Raw genomic sequence first — 13,790 nt, 5'->3', positions numbered from 1 at the left:
CTTGTGTAGCCTACAGCAAAAATTGACCCAGTCCTGTGCACAGCAAAATATGACACAGCCCTTTACACAGAAAAAACTAAAGCAATCCCGCCACAAAAAAAAAAAAAAAAAAAGTGACCAAGCCACCACAAACTGCAAATAGGAGTCATCCACCACAGACAACTAAAATTGTCACAGCACTTGCACAGGAAAAACAGGCCAACCACTTGCACTGCAAAAACAGATCCAGCACGAACAGGAAAAACTATAAAAAATGGACTGCCCAACAAACAGCCAAAACTAAGCCCCACAGAGCAAATACAGACCTGGCCCCCAACACACAGCAAACACTGACTTAGCCCCCAACACACAGCAAACACTGATTTAGCCCCAAACACACAGCAAACACTGACTTAGCCCCCCAACACACAGCAAACACTGACTTAGCCCCCCAACACACAGCAAACACTGACTTAGCCCCCCAACACACAGCAAACACTGACTTAGCCCCCCAACACACAGCAAACACTGACTTAGCCCCCCAACACACAGCAAACACTGACTTAGCCCCCCAACACACAGCAAACACTGACTTAGCCCCCCAACACACAGCAAACACTGACTTAGCCCCCCAACACACAGCAAACACTGACTTAGCCCCCCAACACACAGCAAACACTGACTTAGCCCCCCAACACACAGCAAACACTGACTTAGCCCCCCAACACACAGCAAACACTGACTTAGCCCCCCAACACACAGCAAACACTGACTTAGCCCCCCAACACACAGCAAACACTGACTTAGCCCCCCAACACACAGCAAACACTGACTTAGCCCCCCAACACACAGCAAACACTGACTTAGCCCCCCAACACACAGCAAACACTGACTTAGCCCCCCAACACACAGCAAACACTGACTTAGCCCCCCAACACACAGCAAACACTGACTTAGCCCCCAACACACAGCAAACACCGACTTAGCCCCCAAAACACAGCAAACACCGACTTAGCCCCCAACACACAGCAAACACCGACTTAGCCCCCAAACACACAGCAAACACTGACTTAGCCCCCAAACACACAGCAAACACTGACTTAGCCCCCAAACACACAGCAAACACTGACTTAGCCCCCAAACACACAGCAAACACTGACTTAGCCCCCAAACACACAGCAAACACTGACTTAGCCCCCAAACACACAGCAAACACTGACTTAGCCCCCAAACACACAGCAAACACTGACTTAGCCCCCAAACACACAGCAAACACTGACTTAGCCCCCAAACACACAGCAAACACTGACTTAGCCCCCAACACACAGCAAACACTGACTTAGCCCCCAACACACAGCAAACACTGACTTAGCCCCCAACACACAGCAAACACTGACTTAGCCCCCAACACACAGCAAACACTGACTTAGCCCCCAACACACAGCAAACACTGACTTAGCCCCCAACACACAGCAAACACTGACTTAGCCCCCAACACACAGCAAACACTGACTTAGCCCCCAACACACAGCAAACACTGACTTAGCCCCCAACACACAGCAAACACTGACTTAGCCCCCAACACACAGCAAACACTGACTTAGCCCCCAACACACAGCAAACACTGACTTAGCCCCCAACACACAGCAAACACTGACTTAGCCCCCAACACACAGCAAACACTGACTTAGCCCCCAACACACAGCAAACACTGACTTAGCCCCCAACACACAGCAAACACTGACCTATCACCCTCCACACAGCAAACACTGACCTATCACCCCCCACACAGCAAACACTGACCTATCACCCCCCACACAGCAAACACTGACCTATCACCCCCCACACAGCAAACACTGACCTATCACCCCCCACACAGCAAATACAAACCAAGCCCCCATAAAGCAATACCTGACATAGCCCCCTACACAGAAAAATCCGACACTAGCCCAAAGCACTGCAAAAACTGATCCAGACCCATGCATTGCAAATATTTACCTAAGCTTCATACACAGCAAACACTGTGTGAACACCAATGCACAGCAAAAACCAACCTAGCCACAGCATAAAGCAACATTTGACATAGCCACCCCCAACAACATGAACCAACCTAGCCACAAATAGCACCCCATGCACAGCAAATCCTGAACCAGACCATAGCAAAAATTAACTGTCACATTGCACTTGCAAAATCATGGGCTGGGTCCCAAGCATAACTAACCCCACAAGCCACAACGCACATTACTGAGAAACAGACAGACACCCCATGAGAGTGTCACAAATTAAATCAATATTGCCCCATACTTCCTACGTACAAAAGTTACCCGTATAAACTATATAAAGTAATAATTACCCAACTAAATAACGCAAAAAATAACCCTCAGAATATTCAACATCGAGCAAAAATTGTGGTATGCATCATAATGTCTTTTATAGACAATGAAGATATTGTTATATACGCAATCTAACGCTCTCCTTCCGCATTTATTTGTTCGTGAAAGTTAAGATTATTATCATTATTTGCTAAGCTACAACCCTATTTGGAATAGCAGGGGCACCAACATGGAAAATAGCCCAGTGAGGAAAAGAAACTTAAGAAAAAATAAAATATTTCAACAACAGTAACATTAAAATAAATAGTTATTCCTGTAAAACAAAGATTTAATCTTTTCCTAACAATTGAACCAAAAATGCGCTTAAGCTGATCCAATGGATAAACAATTGAATATCGTGCGGAGTTATTGTCAAGTATGAAATCCGAGTCTAAAGTATAAAGGCATCAGAACGAACTCGACAATCAGGAAGACGATCGTTTAAAATCCTTAATCAATTTAAATTTACCAGTATATTTCGAAATTCAATGACCCCGCTGCTGTTCCATAATCGATATAAGCCTTATCAGATCACTTACCATTAAAACGGAGAGTTAGTAACACTATGCACAAATAACTGAATGATTAAAATTCATTCTCACTCACAAATGCTACTTTTTCTGAAGTTCCAAGACCAGCAAAAGCCATTACCTGCTAGAGAATCCTTGGAGTACCCTACAATCAAATCATTATAGAACTCGATACCTATTATAATCATGTTCTAATATAAACCTAAACCATAATAATGTCTAGCCATAAGGGAAACAAAATGGAAAACTTACGCATGTTCTTTTATGTACACACAAGAGGTCACCAAATTGCTAGTTGAAATAGTGGGCAAAAGCACTGTAAGGCCCAAGCACAGAAATTCCAGGTAGCAAATCACTTGTGAACGTATAACCCAGCTCTGAGCTGACTTGGAACTAAAAGAAGAACAAAGGAAAGACTCGCCTCAAGTTTCGTTTCTTTAGGATCCTTGGAAGCTCCTAGCACCATCTAGTGAATGAATTTTAGTATCTTATCAAATTACGAAAACTTAGTAGTGAGTTTTCAAAGAAAAATTAATGTCTTTTTAACTTATCGCCTTCTGGTCTTTATCTATCAAAACTTACTAAGAAATGATCATGGAGGAAAAATATATATTGTAAGGAAACTATTTGAGATTAATCCATATGTAAAGGCTTATAAACTAGGATGAAAACAATTGTTGCAGCAATGAAAGAAATTTAGTACGTGCATTTAACTGATAAATAATTAAATTTGAGAGAGAGAGAGAGAGAGAGAGAGAGAGAGAGAGAGAGAGAGAGAGTTTCTGAAAAGTGAAATGTAAGTGGGATATGCAAAAATGATTATAGTATATATATATATATATATATATATATATATATATATATATATATATATATATATATATATATATATATATATATATACACACACACATATATATATATATATATATATATATATATATACACACACACACACACATATATATATATATATATATATATATATATATATATATATATATATATCGGAGTAAATCAACCTTTCATTTTCCTGTAATGTAAAGAAATTCATTATTTTTTCACATAATGCCCCTCAACCTAATTTTGTATGATTCAACAACTTTCTCTTTGTCTTCCATCTATTTTTTAATTAACTATATCACGGGTATCATTTCAACTATATACATACCCAAGGCTAGTAAAAAAACACGATACAAAAACTTGTAGTTTTGAAATTACATACGTTCAAGCTCGTAAGTGAGCCTTTCCATTTGTGAATTATTATGCAAAAAAAAAAAATAATAATAAAAAAAAAGTCAAATAATGTATAGATACAAACTTATTATGCATAGGCCAACCGAGTAAGTCAATAATAACAATAATAATAATAATAATATGGATAAAAAAAAGAGAAGAATATAATGAAAAAAGTAAAGCTGATTAAAAATCAGTGATTCCTAAAGATGGGGGGGGGGGGAGACAGTGATTTTCGAACTGGGTAAAAAAATATGAAAAAGAGAAAACTTACGAAAGGCAAAAAGAAAGAAAACGTACTGGACTATGTAAGCATAGCATGTCGTGTTTACTTAAGATTTTGAATATTCATTATACATCTAAAATTGTCATCTTGATTAAAGTTTATGAAGCTGGAAGATCTTAGGCTTAAATATAATACCTAAAACTCATTAAAGAACGTAAGGAAATAGAGCCAAGGTGTAACGTGACGTCATTTGGGAAGGGTCAGAAAATTGTTATTTCGAAAACAAGGATCCTAAATGAGGTGCAGAAACACACTGCACTTAAATGAGAAACTAAGTTATTCTTTTTTCTAATCATACATAAAAAATAATAAATTCAACTTATAGCATACCTTCAAAAGCTTTGAAAAATATTTTATGTTGAAAATGCTATAATACCTACCCGCTGAGATATAATAAATGTTGTAGAAAGAATAAATTTCTTTCTACTTGGCAATACTTCTGAACCCAGACAAACGTCAACAAACAATTATAGATAAATGAAAGTGTTGAAACATGATTTTCAAGTTGTAAAAAGAGAATTCCGAGTATCTAACACAATCATAAGTAAACTGGATCCATTAAGAATAGTCTTGAATACCTTAAAACATCTTAATCAAGAGAAATTGCTAAAATAAATTCTGCCACAAAGGAGGATCTGGCATTTTTTCCAGGGATCTGAAAACAGGACTTTTGGGAAGAAAGGTGCGTTCTTACTGACAAATTAACACACTTTTCGGGTACTTGATTCTTATATGAAATCTTCAGAATCTAAGGATATATACAAACACAAAATTACATTACTAACAAATTCCTCTTAAATTAGGCCTTTTCAAACGGGGGCGAGGATAAATGTAAGCTTGGGCTATTAATCTCTATAAATACATTTTTCAAAAAGATATAGAAAAGAGAGTATATTGACAATAACATTGCTTTAAACAATCATTTTCTTCATTTAATGATGACATGTGGATAAAATCTATCGTTGCTTAACCAAAAATTTATGGTAGCAGTAATTGCTCGCACACCACATACGTAACGAACAAGCCAATACAATACGTTTACTATGATACGTCATTTGGCAAGTCTGGCTAAAATTATGATTATTTATTATACAAAGCCCCCGGGGACGAATGGCCGCTGTTATTATCTGATACAGGCGTGAATGAAAGCAATGAATAAAGGAAGGAAATGAAACACAGGTTGATTCATATATTATTGAACCGGGGAAGAAGACGTATGTTGAATAAAAGAAAATGTCACAGAAAACCTAAAGAAAACGTATCGCATTTTGTAAACAGATCGTATATCTTATAAAATAAGATTCTAATATCTATTTTGGATTTGGATATGGAATCTATAGAGAAATCTTTATCACTAACAGACGTTTAGCTTACATATTGAAGTTGTTTTTCATTAAACACCGAAATCTTTTGGTAAGAAAAAGGCGATTGTGACGTCATCTAGCAAGGGGCTAAAAGTGGAAAATTCCTCAGCCAAGGATTACAGAGAAGGAGTATTAGGCGGTTAAATTAAAATGAGACAATATGTTATTTAGTTTCTAATTATAGAAAAATAAATACTACATTATTCCTATCAAATAGCTTATGCCATAAATAATGGATCATTTATGTTGAAAATTCTCTAATGTTTAACTATAACGATTAAATTTACTCCGTTATATTTCCACATTTTGCTTCACTTGGCAACACTTCTGAGTCCAGCCAACTGTTACTAATTCGTTAACAACATTCCTATCATCAAATTTACTCACAAGAAGGTAAAATATTATGCATAGAAGTATGAAATTTCTTAGACACCCAAAGCATAAGTAAACTGAATCCATTAAGAATAGTCTTGAATACCTTAAAACATCTTAATCAAGAGAAATTGCTAAAATAAATTTTGCCATAAAGGAGGATCTGGCATTTTTTTCCAGGGAATCTGAAAACAGGACTTTTGGGAAGAAAGGTGCGTTCTTACTGACAAATTAGCACACTTTTCGGGTACTTGATTCTTATATGAAATCTTCAGAATCTAAGGATATATACAAACACAAAATTACATTACTAACAAATTCCTCTTAGATTAGGCCTTTTCGAACGGGGGCGAGGATAAATGTAAGCTTGGGCTATTAATCTCTATAAATACATTTTTCAAAAAGATATAGAAAAGAGAGTATATTGACAATAACATTGCTTTAAACAATCATTTTCTTCATTTAATGATGACATGTGGATAAAATCTATCGTTGCTTATCCAAAAATTTATGGTAGCAGTAATTGCTCGCACACCACATACGTAATGAACAAGCCAATACAATACGTTTACTATGATACATCATTTGGCCAGTCTGACTAAAACTATGAATTATTTATTATACAAAGCCCCCTGGGACGAATGGCCACTGTTATTATCTGATACAGATGTGAAAGAAAGCAATGAATAAGGGAAGGAAGGGAAACACAGGTTGATTGATATATTATTGAACTGGGGAGGAAGACGTATGTTGAATAAAAGAAAATGTCACAAAGAAATATTAAAGAAAACGTAACGTATTTTGTAAACAGATCGTATATCTCATAAAATATGATTCAAATATCTATTTTGGATTTGGATATGGATTCTAAAGAGAATTCTTCATCATTAACAGGCGTTCAACCAACATATTGAAGTTGTATTTCATTAAACACCGAAATCTTTTGGTAAGGAAAAGGCGACTGTGACGTCATCTAGCAAGGGGCTAAAAGTGGAAAATTCCACAGCCAAGGATTACAGAGAAGGAGTATTAGCAATTTACATCAAAATGAAACATTATGTTATTTAGTTTCTAATTATAGACAAATAAATACTACATTATTCCTATCACATAGCTTATGCTATAAATAATGGATCATTTATGTTGAAAATGCTCTAATGTTTAATCATAACGATTAAATTTACTTTGTTATATTCGCACATTTTGCTTCACTTGGCAACACTTCTGAGTCCAGCCAACTGTTACGATTACTAAATCGTAACCAACATCCCTATCATCCAATTTACTCACTAGAAGCTAAAATATTATGCATAGGAGTATGAAATTTCTTAGACACCCAAAGCATAAGTAAACTGAATCCATTAAGAATAGTCTTGAATACCTTGAAACATCTTAATCAAGAGAAATTGCTAAAATAAATTCTGCCACAAAGGAGGATCTGGCATTTTTTCCAGGGAATCTGAAAACAGGAATTTTGGGAAGATAGTGGCGTTCTTACTGACAAATTAACACACTTTTCGGGTACTTGATTCTTATATGAAATCTTCTGAATCTAAGGATATATACAAGCACAAAATTACATTACTAAAAAATTCCTCTTAGATTAGGCCTTTTCGAACGGGGGCGAGGATAAATGTAAGCTTGGGCTATTAATCTCTATAAATACATTTTTCAAAAAGATATAGAAAAGAGAGTATATTGACAATAACATTGCTTTAAACAATCATTTTCTTCATTTAATGATGACCTGTGGATAAAATCTATCGTTGCTTATCCAAAACTTTATGGTAGCAGTAATTGCTCGCACACCACATACGTAATGAACAAGCCAATACAATACGTTTACTATGATACATCATTTGGCCAGTCTGACTAAAACTATGAATTATTTATTATACAAAGCCCCCTGGGACGAATGGCCACTGTTATTATCTGATACAGATGTGAAAGAAAGCAATGAATAAGGGAAGGAAGGGAAACACAGGTTGATTGATATATTATTGAACTGGGGAGGAAGACGTATGTTGAATAAAAGAAAATGTCACAAAGAAATATTAAAGAAAACGTAACGTATTTTGTAAACAGATCGTATATCTCATAAAATATGATTCAAATATCTATTTTGGATTTGGATATGGATTCTAAAGAGAATTCTTCATCATTAACAGGCGTTCAACCAACATATTGAAGTTGTATTTCATTAAACACCGAAATCTTTTGGTAAGGAAAAGGCGACTGTGACGTCATCTAGCAAGGGGCTAAAAGTGGAAAATTCCACAGCCAAGGATTACAGAGAAGGAGTATTAGGCGGTTAAATTAAAATGAGACAATATGTTATTTAGTTTCTAATTATATAAAAATAAATACTACATTATTCCTATCAAATAGCTTATGCTATAAATAATGGATCATTTATGTTGAAAATGCTCTAATGTTTAACTATAACGATCAAATTTACTTAGGTATACAACCAAATTTTTCTTTACTTGGCAACACTTCTGAGTCCAGCCAACTGTTACTAAATCGTAAACAACATTCCTATCATCAAATTTACTCACAAGAAGCTAAAATATTATGCATAGGAGTATGAAATTCCTTAGACACACAAAGCTCCAATCGTGTCATGCTGATAAAAATACATTATTCATATTGAATCAATGTGTGAGATAACGCATGGCAATAAAAAATGGCTAGGTTTATGGAGGAAAGGATACTACGATATATATATATATATATATATATATATATATATATATATATATATATATATATATATATATATATATATATATATATACAGTATATATATACATATATATATATATATATATATATATATATATATATATACATAAATAAATAAATATATATATATATATATATATATATATATATATATATATATATATATATATATATATATACACATGTACATTGTATTTGTAATTGTGTATTTCCTAATAAAAGATAAAAAAAATACTTTAAACCCAAGATACAATAATTGACAGATTGATTCTTAGTTACAAAAAGGGAGGGGAATACTTGACAAAGTACTCGTTCTTTTTATTTCTATTTTTTTAACAGTGGATAATTCACTTTACGAGCAAAAATGATACAAAAACACTATTCCATCCTTTTATCCTTTTAAATGTCTGATAAGGTAATAAACATCTAGAAATGAATAAGGTTTACCAAGTCTACGAGAGGACAGAAAGTCTGCAAGGACACCAACTCAAATCCTGATAATAAAGTCAAAATTAACCATATAAAAACAAAGCAAATAAAATAGTGCCGAAATATAATGAAAAATAAAGATATTAGCATGCATCTATTTAGAACTTACAGAACATTCATAAGTAATCGTTCAAAATTAACTTTATTTCTTTATCTATGATATTCATATCAATTAACTTTTTAAGCATTTTATAAATTTGATACTAAAAAGGCATAATGAATTTATACGTCATTCCATAGCTTAGGCAATTCAAGTTATTAAACAAGAGAAATAAACTTAAAACATTAAACAGCATCTTAAAATATTTCATAATTTCACGATCTTACAAATAAAATAACTCGGCTCTAGATTATTAATACCATTGTTTATCTAAAACCTCACACATACTGTGGACGGAGGTGTTAAACTATATGTACGAGAAATTTCAATTCCGTGTTAGAAAGGTATCTTCTAATAACGAAATTATCTTTTAAAAAAACAACAGGACACCTTACTTTTGCTTATTGGTTTCAAGGCCTCATTATATTGCTGCTTGCACCAGACGGCTAAAGTATGTTGTGAACTAAAGTAACGCTTAATACTGAGCATAATCGAGAGGTTACCTTTATTTTTATTATTCCTATTTTTCCGTTCAATGCAAATGTTGGTATTGCGTTGTGAAATTTCAACAACCGATTATTATTGTTATTATCATTACTTGCTAAGCTGCAACCCTAGTTGCAAAAGCAGGATGCTATAAGCCCAGGGGATGCAAAATGGAAAATAGACCAGTGCGGAAAGAAAACAAGGAAAAATAAAACATTTTAAGAACAATAACGACACCAAAATAAATATTTCCCATATAAACTATAAAAAAGAGAAATAAGATAGAATAGTGTGCCTAAGTGTACCCTTAAGCAAGAGAACTCTCACCCAAGACAGTGGAAGATCATGGTACAGAGGCTATGGCACTACCCAAGACTAGAGAACAGTGGCTTGATTTTGAAGTGTCCTTCTCCTAGACGAACTGCTTACCATAGCTGAAGAGTCTCTTCTGCCCTTACCAAGAGGAAAGTAGCCAGTGAACAATTAGAGTGCAGTAGTTAACCCCTTGAGCGAAGAAGAATTGTTTTGCTTTACTTAGCAATGAGAACAGTTATAAATAAACCGTATGAACAGCATATCACCTTCTATGTATAATGTATATCCATGATGAAGTGAGAAGATGAATGGTTATCAAGAAAGGGACCAATGACAGACAATACTATTTCCTTGTATATTTACGAAGTGGGAAAGAATATACGTTGGTATCCGACTGCTAAAATCGAATGCTGAAGCAAATATGTGTTGGAGCGTCACTTTGCTAAGCCTAAATGGGAAATGTTTGGAGTTGATATTCAGGGTTATTTATAACTGATTTGTGTAAAGTTATGAGAAGTTGTGCAATATGTGTTGTTAATCTATTCTTGAAATATCTACGGGAAGTGATATCTTCACTAGACAGAAGCGAAATGCAAAGAGTTTCAGGTAGACTTTCTCACCTCTTTTTATTTAAGTAAAATCCAACATCAGGAAATACAAATTTGTTCTGGAATATAGAAATTATTATTATTATTATTATTATTATTATTATTATTATTATCATTATTATTATTATTACCTCCGCCAACATATAAAATCTTTTATTCTTCTTCTTCTTCTTCTTCTTCTTCTTCTTCTTCTTCTTCTTCTTCTTCTTCTTCTTCTTCTTCTTATTATTATTATTATTATTATTATTACTAATACTAACAAAGCTACAACCCTTGTTGGAAAAGCATGATGCTATAAGCCCAAGGGCTTCAACAGGGAAAAATAGCCTAGTGATGAAAGGAAACAACGAAATAAACAAACTACAAGAGAAGTAATAGCAATCAAAATTAAATATTTTACGATCATTAACAATATTAAATTAGACCTATCATAAATAAACTATAAAAACTTCATAAAAACAAGAGGAATATAAACATAATAGATAATAACAGTTTTGGACTGAGTTATTTTAATTCCTTTCTTTGAAAATGGCCAAAATTGCGTTCATAATTTACTTGAAAATTCCTTTTTTTTTTCTCCAAATGAGCAACTGTTAACCTCTTTTCAATCTTCAAATCTCGACTAATTCAAGACTGAAAGTTCTTAACTAGGAAATATTGAAGCTTCTCTTTATATGCCATCTGGTGTAGAAGTGTCACACTATACGCAATTAGTTTAACCATGACAAGTAAGGCAAGTTTAAACGAGTTTATTAAATAGATTTTTGTAATGCGAAGTAATGTAAGTCTGAACAAGTTTATTAAATATATTATTTACCCCCAAAATAAGGTAAGTTTAAACGAGTTTATTAAATAGATTTTTGTAGCCCCAAGTAAGACAAGTTCAGACGACTTAATTAAATATATCTTTATAGCCCCAATTAAGGTAAGTTTAAACGAATTTATTATATAGATTATTATAGCGTCAAGTAAGGTAAGTTTAAATGAGTTTATTAAATAGATTTTTGTAGCCCCAAGTAAGGCAAGTTTAAACGAGTTTATTAAATAGATTTTTGTAGGGCCAAGTGAGGCGAGTTTAAACGAGTTTATAAATTAAATTTTTATCCTGCTCCATCTCTATATGCAGTCACGGTTTTCTCAAAAAAAAAAAAAAAAAAAAAAAAAAAAAAAAAAAAAAAAAAAAAAAGAAGAAGTACAGTTGAATACTTCGTATGAATATACAACAGAGGAAAACAAGTCAAGGGTGATAAATAGTTATCAGCAATAAATGGCCATCAGCTCCCCTTCCCCTGTCGTGCGTTTGCCTTTCCCATTAAGACAGTCTTTTGCAGCAAAAGCAGGCAGCTGGCGAAAGGCAAATCGCTGAAGTCAAACGAAGCATTATTCAGGGAGGGCGACGGACTCAGACTGAGTCCTTTGTCAATTTCTCGAAAGGCAAATGGGGATGACCCTCGGCTTTGAAAGGGAAAGGAGAGAGGGCTCGTTATCTCACGCCAAGAGAGAGAGAGAGAGAGAGAGAGAGAGAGAGAGAGAGAGAGAGAGAGAGAGAGAGAGAGAGAGAGATTAAATATAATTATCTCAGTTGATTTACTAGGTTATATAAGAACGAGAGAGAGAGAGAGAGAGAGAGAGAGAGAGAGAGAGAGAGAGAGAGAGAGAGAGAGAGAGAGAGATTAAACATAATTATATCACTTGATTTACTGGGTTATATAAGAGAGAGAGAGAGAGAGAGAGAGAGAGAGAGAGAGAGAGAGAGAGAGAGAGAGAGAGAGATTAAATATAAATCTCGCAGTCAATTTGAAATAGTCTATATAAGAACTAAATCATAAGCAAATAAAATTGATGAAAAGGACAATATCTGAAGCGACTTATTGTAAAAACGTTGTTATTAGTTATTATTATTATTATTATTAATATTATTATTATTATTATTAATAGCTAAGCTACAACCCTAGTTGGAAAAGCATGATGCTATAAGCCCAAGGGCTCCAACAGGGAAAAATAGCCCAGTGAGGAAAGGAAACAACGAAATAAACAAACTACAAGAGAAGTAATAGCAATCAAAATTAAATATTTTACGATCGTTAACAATATTAAATTAGACCTATCATATATAAACTATAAAAACTTCATAAAAACAAGAGGAATAGAAACATAATAGATAATAACAGTTTTTGGACAGAGTTATCTTAATTCCTTTCTTTGAAAATGCCCAAAATTGCGTTCATAGTTTACTTGAAAATTCCTTTTTTTTTTTTTTTCAAATGAGCAACTGTTAACCTCTTTCCAATTTTCAAATCTTGACTAATTCAAAACTGAAAGTCCTTAACTAGGAAATATTGAAGCTTCTCTTTATATGCCATCTGGTGTAGAAGTGTCACACTATACGCAATTAGTTTAACCATGCCAAGTAAGGCAAGTTTAAAAGAGTTTATTAAATAGATTTTTGTAACCCCAAGTAAGGTCAGTTTAAACGAGTTTATTAAATAGATTTTTGTAGCGCCATGTAAATCAAGTTTAAACGGCTTATTAAAGATTTTTGTAGCTTCAAGTAAGGCAAGTTTAAACGAGTTTATTAAATAGATTTTTGTAGCCCCAAGTGAGTTAAGTTTAAACGAGTTTATTAAATAGATTTTTGTATCTTCAAGTAAGGTAAGTTTAAACGAGTTTATTAAATAGATTTTTGTAGCCCCAAGTGAGTTAAGTTTAAACGAGTTTATTAAATAGATTTTTGTAGCGCCATGTAAATCAAGTTTAAACGGCTTATTAAAGATTTTTGTAGCTTCAAGTAAGGTAAGTTTAAACGAGTTTATTAAATAGATTTTTGTAGCCCCAAGTGAGTTAAGTTTAAACGAGTTTATTAAATAGATTTTTGTATCTTCAAGTAAGGTAAGTTTAAACGAGTTTA

At 33.8% G+C, this 13,790-nt stretch overlaps 1 protein-coding gene and 1 long non-coding RNA gene across 2 annotated transcripts in view; one reads left to right on the top strand and one right to left on the bottom strand.

Moving 5' to 3' along the window:
- The window catches only part of LOC137627884 (uncharacterized), a 213,126-nt gene extending 209,874 nt beyond the window's left edge, over positions 1-3,252 (bottom strand). Inside the window, exon 1 of the long non-coding RNA XR_011041236.1 lies at positions 3,134-3,252. This is a non-coding gene — a long non-coding RNA (uncharacterized lncRNA). The remainder of the gene's footprint in view (positions 1-3,133) is intronic.
- The window catches only part of LOC137627882 (uncharacterized), a 492,086-nt gene that overhangs the window by 149,589 nt on the left and 328,707 nt on the right, over positions 1-13,790 (top strand). The window lies entirely within an intron of this gene.

This window comes from Palaemon carinicauda, chromosome 35, assembly GCF_036898095.1.
Source record: "Palaemon carinicauda isolate YSFRI2023 chromosome 35, ASM3689809v2, whole genome shotgun sequence".
NCBI classification, from domain to species: domain Eukaryota; kingdom Metazoa; phylum Arthropoda; class Malacostraca; order Decapoda; family Palaemonidae; genus Palaemon; species Palaemon carinicauda.
Note: the sequence above shows the minus strand (reverse complement) of the source record. Positions and strands in the feature narration are given on the sequence as shown.